General features: G+C 35.8%; 1 protein-coding gene across 9 annotated transcripts in view; it reads right to left on the bottom strand.

Annotated features, from left to right (window-relative positions):
• Lasp (LIM and SH3 domain protein Lasp) overlaps window positions 1-9962 on the bottom strand; it is a 147130-nt gene that overhangs the window by 32768 nt on the left and 104400 nt on the right. The window lies entirely within an intron of this gene.

Genomic DNA, 9962 nt, shown 5'->3' with positions numbered 1-9962 from the left:
GGAAAGGTTTCTGAGCTTTTTTCGGTCTTATTTCAGGACTGTGTTGCACTATTTCGGAATTTATTTGGGATCATTTCGTAACACTTTTAACTCTGTTTTAAGAATTATCTTCAAGATAATTTGAACTACTTTGGGATAATTTCAGAATTGTCTATTGACTATTTGATGATAGATTCGGGATGGATGTCGGGAATCATTTTGAGACTTTTTCGGGAACATTTCCTAACTTCTTCGATGGAATTACAGGAATTTTTTGGAATTCGTTTCGGTGCCATTTCTGCACTAATTTGGAACTATGTGTAGCCGTTTCGGGATCATTTCGTAACTATATTGATAGTTTTTCAAGAGCCTTTACGGAACTATTTCGGAACTGGATGATTTTCGGACTATTTCTGAATTGTTTTAGGCATTATTTGGGGATAGATTAAGGACCATTTCGATGCCATGTCTGACCTCTTTCAAACAGGTTTAGCAATTTTCAGTTTTGTGTCCAGACTGTTACGCAACAATTTTGGATCGTTTCGTTTTTTTATCGATACCATTTTGTAACTATTGCTAGATCGACTTAAGGATTATTACGGGGTCACTTTGGGACTATATCGGAAAGGTTTTAAGGAAGATTTTCAGGCTGTTTCGGACTAATTTCGCGATTTTTTTTGGGATTATTCCTGGAAAAGTTCACGACGGCTTTCGGGATAGTTCTTTAACAACAAGGTAATTTCCACACACAACTAGGTTTTTTCGGAACTATCTCCGGATTATTTCATGACTATATTCGGACTATTTCCAAATTGTTTTCGGGACCATTTCAGGATTGTTTTAGTACTCTACCGGAACTATTTCGGGACTATTTCCGTTTTTTTCTTAATCGTTGTAAAGCATATTCCATCTTCGCTAATAATATTCAGTAAATAGGCCTTGGCATAAATCGAGATTCAATATATTTTGGATTTGTAGTTTTTCCAAAATTTTAAGTTTTTATTTTCGTGCGGATAAAGCCGCGCGTAAAGTACCAGTACCAAATACCTCCTAAGATTCAAAAAAAAAAATCTATCGGCTTGGTATCACTTCTTGCATTTCGTTGATCGCCAAACTCAATTCACTACATGGCATCGTCCGCCCAAATCTTTCATTATTACAAATATTTTTGTTTCAACACATTCTACTTATTTACTCTTTTATGATTCTGCTCTTATTTATCATGTCCATTCGCATACTCCCTGCTGTGTTTATATGACCAGAATATAAGTAGATTAATGAAATATAGGATTACAATTTTATAGCAAAAGTAAAAAAACAAATTCGTTTTATAAACTGCTAAAAGCTCAAATAGTTTCTGAAAGTATTCACATAAAAGTTATTATTTGCTATTAATTATTTGAATGTCTAGAAAAATATTTAATTGCCATACAAATAGATTCGCTCTTAGTTTAGAACACAAATGAGATAGTGACTATATGATCATAAAAAAGAATATTTTTTTACTGAGGTAAAATATTTCTTTCTTTATTATTTGAAAGCATTTTTATACTCAGCTGAGCAGAGCTCACAGAGTATATTAACTTTGTTCGCATAACGGTAATCCGTAACGGCATAAAGTAATCGAGATAGATATAAACTTCTATATGTCAAAATGATCTGGGCGAAAAAAGAAATTCATTTAGCCATGTCCGTCCGTCCGTAAACACGATAACTTGAGTAAATTTTTAGGTATCTTGATAAAATTTGGTATGTAGGTTCATGGGCACCCATCTCAGATCGCTATTTAAAATGAACGAAATCGGACCATAACCACGCCCACTTTTTCGATATCGAAAATTTCGAAAAACCGAAAAAGTGCGATAATTCATTACCAAAGACGGCTAAAGCGATGAAACTTGGTAGGTGGGTTGACTTTATGACACAGAATAGAAAATTAGTAAAATATTGGACAATAGGCGTGGCACCGCCCACTTTTAAAAGAAGGTAATTGCAAAGTTTTGCAAGCTGTAATTTGGCAGTCGTTGAAGATATCATGATGAAATTTGGCAGGAACGTTACTCCTATTACTATATGTGTGCTAAGGAAAAATTAGCAAAATCGGATTACGAACACGCCCACTTTAAAAAAAAATTCTTTAAAAGTCAAATTTTAACAAAAAATTTAATATATTTACAGTATATAAGTAAATTATCTCAACATTCGACTCCAGTAATGATATGGTGCAACAAAATACAAAACTAAAAGAACATTTCAAAATGGGCGTGGCTCCGCCCTTTTTCATTTAATTCGTCTAGAATACTTTTAATGCCATAAATCGAACAAAAATTTACCAATCCTTTTGAAATTTGGTAGGGGCATAGATTTTATGATGTTAACTGTTTTCTGTGAAAATGAGCGAAATCGGTTGAAGCCACGCCCAGTTTTTATACACAGTCGTCCGTCGGTCCTTCCGCTCGACCGTTTACACGATAACTTGAGCACAAATCGACATATCTTTACTAAACTTAGTTCACGTACTTATCTGAACTCACTTTATCTTGGTATAAAAAATGGCCGAAATCCGACTATGACCACGCCCACTTTTTCGATATCGAAAATTACGAAAAATTAAAAAAATTTCATAATTCTATACCAAATATGAAAAAAGAGATGAAACATTGTAATTGGCTTGGTTTATTGACGCAAAATATAACTTTAGAAAAAACTTTGTAAAATGGGTGACACCTACTACCCACTCCCTTTTAAAACCCTCATTAATACCTTTAATTTGATATCCATATCGTACAAACACATTCTAGAGTCACCCCTGGTCCACCCTTATGGCGATGTCTCAAAAACGCGTCCACCTATAGGACTAAGGCCCACTACGTTTTAAATAATCATTAACACCTTTCATTTGATACCCATATCGTACAAACACATTCTAGAGTCACCCCTGGTCCACCTTTATGGCGATATCTCGAAAAGGCGTCCACCTATAGCACTAAGGCCCACTCCCTTTTAAAATACTCATTAACACCTTTCATTTGATAGCCATATCGTGCAACACATATTCTAGAGTCACCCCTGGTCCACCTTTATGGCGATATCCTGAAATGGCGTCCACCTATAGAACTATGGCCCACTCCCTTTTAAAATACTCTTTAATACCTTCCATTTGAAACCCATGTCATACAAACACATTCCAGGGTTACCCTAGGTTAATTTTGCTAAATGGTGATTTTCCCTTATTTTGTCTCCAAAGCTCTCAGCTGAGTATGTAATGTTCGGTTACACCCGAACTTAGCCTTCCTTACTTGTTAATCTTCGATTTGATTGGCTTTTATCATGAGACCGTTGAAAATTTTTGAAAGCAATAATTTAATTATTCTTAATCGGATTAAGAATTGATTTAATAATATATAGCGTATTTGAAAATAGTTTAAAAAGGCAGTCATTTCATACGAGATAGTTTTCGGGACATTCGGGACCATTCCAGGACCGTTTCGTTTCTTGATAATTTCAGAAGTATTTCGGAAACTCTCACGGACCCTTTTGAAATCTCTTAAGGGCCCCTTATTAGGGACTATTGCAGGTTTTTTTCGGGGTTATTTCAAGATCAAGATTTTATTAGGAATTACCTCGGCATTTTTCGGGACTATTCCTTGATCACTTCAGAACCACTTAGGGATAATTGCGAAACTGTTTTCGGAATATATCGAGAATATTCATGGATCAGCGGTCAACCCAAAGCCAATGCGATAGTTTCAGGAATTTTTCTGGATTACTTTCGAGCCGTTTTGAGAACATTTCAAATCCATTCCAAGAACATGTCAGCACCGATTCGAAACTATTAAAGGTTCCTTTCGGGATTATTTCTTGATCATTATCGGGAGTTTTTTGGAATTTTTAGAGACTTGCCTCAAGACAGTTGCAGTTCCATTTCCCGATTATTTCCGGGATCAATTTTGGACTAAACCGGTTACATTTTTGGATTGTTTTAGAGATCATTTCAGCAAAAGCTTACAAAACTACATTCAAAATAAAATAATAAAGGGAAACAAACATCTGTCGAGAGCTATACCAGCTTAAGTCCTATACATTTTAATAATAAAGTCAGTTTTTAGGGAAGCGTTAGAACTTTACCCATCTTATTTCAAATAAGTGACAAACGAAAAGCGAAGAGGAGGAAACTAGAGCCTAGGCAACTTTTCGATAGCAAATCGATAAAGAATCGATTACTTTTTGACAAAAAATCTACATCTTTTTGATAACAAATCGATCACACCGATAACAAATTCGTTACACTCCGATAACTTATCGATCTCTTTGAAAGCTTCGATAAACAGCCGATAACTTTTCCGTCAAAAATCGATAACAAATTGATAAATTGTCAATCCGAAATCTTATGGTTAACAAACCGTTCATATTTCCATGACAAATTTCTAAGTAGCCAACCGGTTTCGGAATTGGCTTCGGTTTTGACTTTTAATCTAAGTACTAGTTACAACTGTAGTATTGAAGCGCCCCCTTTTTTACACTGGTAAATCATTTTAAAAAAATGCATAGCTTTGTCATGGCTAGTAAAAATATATACATATGTGACCCGGCCTATGAAAAGGTGGCATATGACTCAAAAAAGAAATTGCGAGAAACAGCTGTTAAAGATAAACAATGCATTTCTTCAGTTTCTTAGTAGTAGTAATTTTTTTTGAGTCATAAGCCACCTTTTCATAGGCCGGGTCACATATATAACATTTTTTTAACTCGAATGAATGTAACTGAATTCGTTGGTGGAATATATTTTGGAATCCATTTGAACTCAGGGGAAAGGCAACGTCTATATCTTCGGTACCATGAAAGACGATCTCATTTCATAATTCCGAAAAACCTACCCACTTTTACAAAAACATGAATCTGTTTTTAAAATTTCGTCAACATCGATTAAAAACTTTGGACTCTGTTGTTGTTGTTGTAGCTATAAAGACACTCCCAGAAGATTTTGGGGAGTGTTATCAATATTGATGGTCATTTGCCGGATATAGTGAAAAGCACCAATAAGGTAATAGCCCGATCATCTCGGGAACGATTTAGTTTGACCTCATTGAACCTTCTAGGCCAGCCCGATCTCCACCCCCTAGTTCCATGAGGAACTTGGGGTCGCTAGAGCCTCGGCTGTTAAATATATGTATGGTACTGTGACGAATATTAGTGACACTAAGTGATACTGACATCACTAATTTGATGCTAAGCAAATAAAGCCACAACAACAATAGAGTAAGCAGTCACTTGTATCTACATAAACGAATCAATCATTATGTCTACACATATGTACGTACGAGCAGCGGAGAGTAACGCACAAACACATGCATATATCTGAGATACTCCCGAAAGTATGCAATCATTTGTGCAAGTATCACTCACATATACACGCGCATATGAGGAGCTATAAACGTAGTTGTAGTTGGAAATTTTATAGCTGATAACTAACTCGTAAATTCTAGAAATAGAAGCGCCTAGAAATATGTCAACGAGGAAACCAAACAGTATAAAAAGCAGCAACAATTGAGGCACGACAACCAGTTTGATTTACGCAAGCTATCAGTTCCGAAGTATAAGTGTTATTGTGAAGTACTTTAACAAAGGCCATTTTGCATTATTGAATAGTGGAGTTATTTATTTAACAGTTTAGTGATTCGAACGTTAGTAGAAGATTTGGAATAAGCGGAATTGCACTAAATTCGTTACAATTATTCATATTTGTAACAGGATTCACCTCTCGCAGGTGAGGTTGACAATAAGGTTGCGGAAGCTCTGAATTGCGCTTATCAACCCCTTGAAACCCCTTTGAATGCCTTTAACACATACACATATTTTAATTTTTATACTCAGCTGAGCAGAGCTCACAGAGTATATTAACTTTGTTCGCATAACGGTAATCCGTAACGGTATAAACTAATCGAGATATATATAGACTTCTATATATCAATTTCATTTAGCCATGTCCGTCCGTCCGTCCGTCCGTAAACACTAACTTGAGTAAATTTTGAGGTATCTTGATGAAATTTGGTATGTAGGTTCCTGGGCGCTCATCTCAGATCGCTATTTAAAATGAACGAAATCGGGCCACAACCACGAAAAATAGAAAATTAGTAAAATTTTGGACAATGGGCGTGGCATCGCCCACTTTTAAAGGAAGGTAATTAAAAGTTATGCAAGCTGTAATTTGGCAGTCGTTGAAGATATCATGATGAAATTTGGCAGGCACGTTACTCCTGCTACTATATGTGTGCTAAATAAAAATTAGCAAAATCGGATGACGAACACAACCACTTAAAAAAAAAATTTTTTTTAAGTCAAATTTTAACAAACAATTTAATATCTTTACAGTATATAAGTAAATTATGTCAACATTCAACTCCAGTAATGATATGGTGCAACAAAATACAAACATAAAAGAAAATTTCAAAATGGGCGTGGCTCCGCTCTTTTTCATTTAATTCGTCTAGAATACTTTTAAGGCCATAAGTCGAACAAACATTTACCAATCCTTCTGAAATTTGGTAGGTGCATAGATTTTATGACGATAACTGTTTTCTGTGAAAATGGGCGAAATCGGTTGAAGTCACGCCCAGTTTTTATACACAGTCGACCGTCTGTCCTTCCGCTCGGCCGTTAACACGATAACTTGAACAAAAATCGATATATCTTTACTAAACCTAGTTCACGTACTTATCTGAACTCACTTTACTTTGGTATAAAAAATGGCCGAAATCCGACTATGACACGCCCACTTTTTCGATATCGAAAATTACGAAAAATGAAAAAAATGCCATAATTATGTACCAAATATGAAAAAAGGGATGAAACATGGCAATTGTATTGTTTTATTGACGCAAAATATAACTTTAAAAAAAACTTTGTAAAATGGGTCGATATCTAGAAAACGCCTTCACATATACTGAGTTTCCCTTATTTTGCCTCCAAAGGTCTCAGCTGAGTATGTAATGTTCGTTTACACCCGAACTTAGCCTTCCTTACTTGTTACATATAATATTTAAAAATTTAAATCAAACTCGTTCTATCTCACCTTTGATATTTTTCACAATTGATTTTAGTGATTATATAAAAACTATGTAAAATTTGAGGAAAAATCGAGTAAAAATTCTATACGTACGTAAAACGTTGGTACTGCCCGCATGTCAAATTTGTATGCATATCAATCAATTAAATCAATAATCAATCGAAAAATTAATGAACGACGAACAGTAGGAGTACGCTGCACAAACTATAAAAATTAAACGATTTTCGTGTAAATATTATTTTTGGTTTTTATTGACATAGGTAAGTACGCATAACAGCAATTGGCTGCTGCTTGTTAAGCTGTGCCACAGTCAAACATTCATATAAAAATAAAGTTTGACCATCAGAGTGAATGAACAGTGCGCCAGGGGCAGTTCATAATCAATGGGCATTGCAACTACCCGTCCACATTTCGGTTGGGCTGTCATGCAATTAGAATTAACAAACGGAAATCAGCGCCACAAAGTATGTAACTGCACTCAGTGCAAAAAGCTTTCCAAAACTGCTTGCTCTATATTATTAGCAGTAAATTTGTATTTGTATATGTTGGCTTGTTAGTTTGTAACTTTTATAAATGAGTGCACTTATTTTCAGTGTAATTGGCGGGTTTAGTTTTCAATCGCATTTCGTACTTCGTACATGATATTTGATACTTAGTGATATCCTCAAAGTTTCCGGATGCGACCATTAGATGTTGTTGTTTATGTGCTCTATGTAGTTATATATTTCTTTAAAGTAAGCAAGATTATCTTGTGATAAGTAGCCAGATAGTTTCAATTTCCCAGCATTTCCTCAATAATATATATAAATTTGAAATTCTGTAACTTCCTATAAACTTGTATCAACAGTAAATTGTTTGTAGAGCTTTATACTTTGGAAATGGCTATTTGTCCGGAAAACATTCAGACCAATTCTAAATATTCTCGCGGAATTTTGTTCTCGCGGATTTTTTTATTCCCGCGGAAAAATTCCTCCAATTCTGTTCTCCTAGGGAGAACAATAATTGGGGAACAGGAATTTCGAATTTTCGAAGTCAGCTGTTTTGTCAATTGAAATTTCGTTACACATTTCTTATTTTGTTTAAAAGATTGAAAAGTTTAATTATTGTTGCAAATTTTTTGGAAATTAAGAAATAAAATATAAACAATGCACAGTATTAATTGCATTTCATGTGGTATTCACTGAAATTAGTAATGAATTGGTGCCACAGCAATATCAACAGCGGAACATAAGAAGAAGACGGCCGCATAATACAAATCTGCCGGAGTTGCCTGCTTTCGTTCAGCAAAGCAATTTTCTGGCGGCCAAGTTGAGTTGAATTCCTACTTCTTCATATGCCAAAATCTATTTAAGCCTTATTAAAAAATCCTTGCACAATTTCTGGATGGCTGCATCAAATATGTATACCAAGAGCTCTACCGTTGCTTATGATATACTTTTCGACTTAAAATAAATATTGTGGTAGAATGTAAATACATATTTTAGAACAAGTTTGTACAAATAAGGGTTCTTTCTTAAAACAACCAATTTCCTTTAACTATTTTGATGCATTCCCTTTAATTTAACTAGTGAAAAAACTCCTATGAAATGGTAGAGAAATCTCCCTCTCCCTCACATTCATAATACCTACTTTTCTCCCATAACCGGTTTCCGCTTTTTCGAACATTGTTCAGAATAGGAGGAAAGGGAGAAGTGAAAAAACTCACAATGAATTTTTATTTAGAATACGAGGAATGGGAGAAGGGAAAAAACTCGCACGGAATTTTCGTTTAGAATTGGTCTGATTTTTTATCGACAAGACGGGTTTAACTGCGAGAAGATTTCGACCGAGCTTCTCTTTCAGTAAGCGGGGAGGAACTTACATGTTTTATGCCGACTCCGAACCGCAGCTGCAGGGTAAATGAATTTTCACTGGAAAGCTTTTCATAGCAGAAAAACACTCGAAGGGTTTGCCAAATCACTGCATGCCACCACCACACCCTGGCGGCCGCGGATGAATTTTTTATGCATATTTTTATCACGCAATTTCAAGAACCTAAATATTCCAAAAAAATTTATTTATTGACCCACTTGCTAATATTTGGAACATAGGTAGGATTTTGCTAGGTTAATAGTTAATAACTGTTATTTGCCGAAGAGAAGGACAAGAAATAGGGGAAGGAAAAGTAAAGGAAGGTGGGAGAAGAGTGAAAGTGGACGAGGAGAAAAGGAATGTGATATTTGGAAGACAAAAAGTAGGGAGAGGCAGAGGAGAGTGGGTGGCAGAGAACGAAAGGGATAGAGGAGAAGTCGGAGTGCAAGAATAGAAAGGGAGAAGATACTGAAAAGGAATACTACGATGAAGTGGAACAGGGATCTAGAAAGGAAAGGAGTGCAAGGGAGGAGAGGGAGCCAGGAAGAGGGAAAAAGTGTCCAGCGGCAGGAAATCGGAGAGCGATGAGGGCGAGATGGGAGGTAATGGCCGAGAGCAGAAATAGAGAAGAGACGATGAGAGAGGAAGGACAAATAAAATGGAGAAGCAGCAGAAGAGAAGTGCAGTTGAAGTGATGGAGAAAGGGAGATAGGGGAAGGAAATAAAAAGAGGGAAAAGGGAAGCTCGTTGGAGAATGGAAAAGAACGTGGCAAAGATGGAAGAAGAAAAGTAAAAAGAATAGCCAGATCAAAGAATGTAAGGCAAACGCGGAGAAGTAGGCATAGTAAAACATACGCAACGGCTTAGGGATTCAGGGGTTGTTAAGCGCAATGAAAAGCTTTATAGTTTCGTAGCTTCTCCAATCCAATTAGCGACTTTACCTACTCGAGGCGAATCCTGGTACAAATATGAATGTATCATACATATATTTAGTGGGCGAGGCAATTGCGACGCCAATTTGATGGGGAATGGAATGGCCTAGAGGTTCAAAGTGGTCATATCTAAT

The sequence above is a fragment of the Eurosta solidaginis genome, chromosome 5 (genome assembly GCF_040869045.1).
Source record: "Eurosta solidaginis isolate ZX-2024a chromosome 5, ASM4086904v1, whole genome shotgun sequence".
NCBI lineage: Eukaryota > Metazoa > Arthropoda > Insecta > Diptera > Tephritidae > Eurosta > Eurosta solidaginis.
Note: the sequence above shows the minus strand (reverse complement) of the source record. Positions and strands in the feature narration are given on the sequence as shown.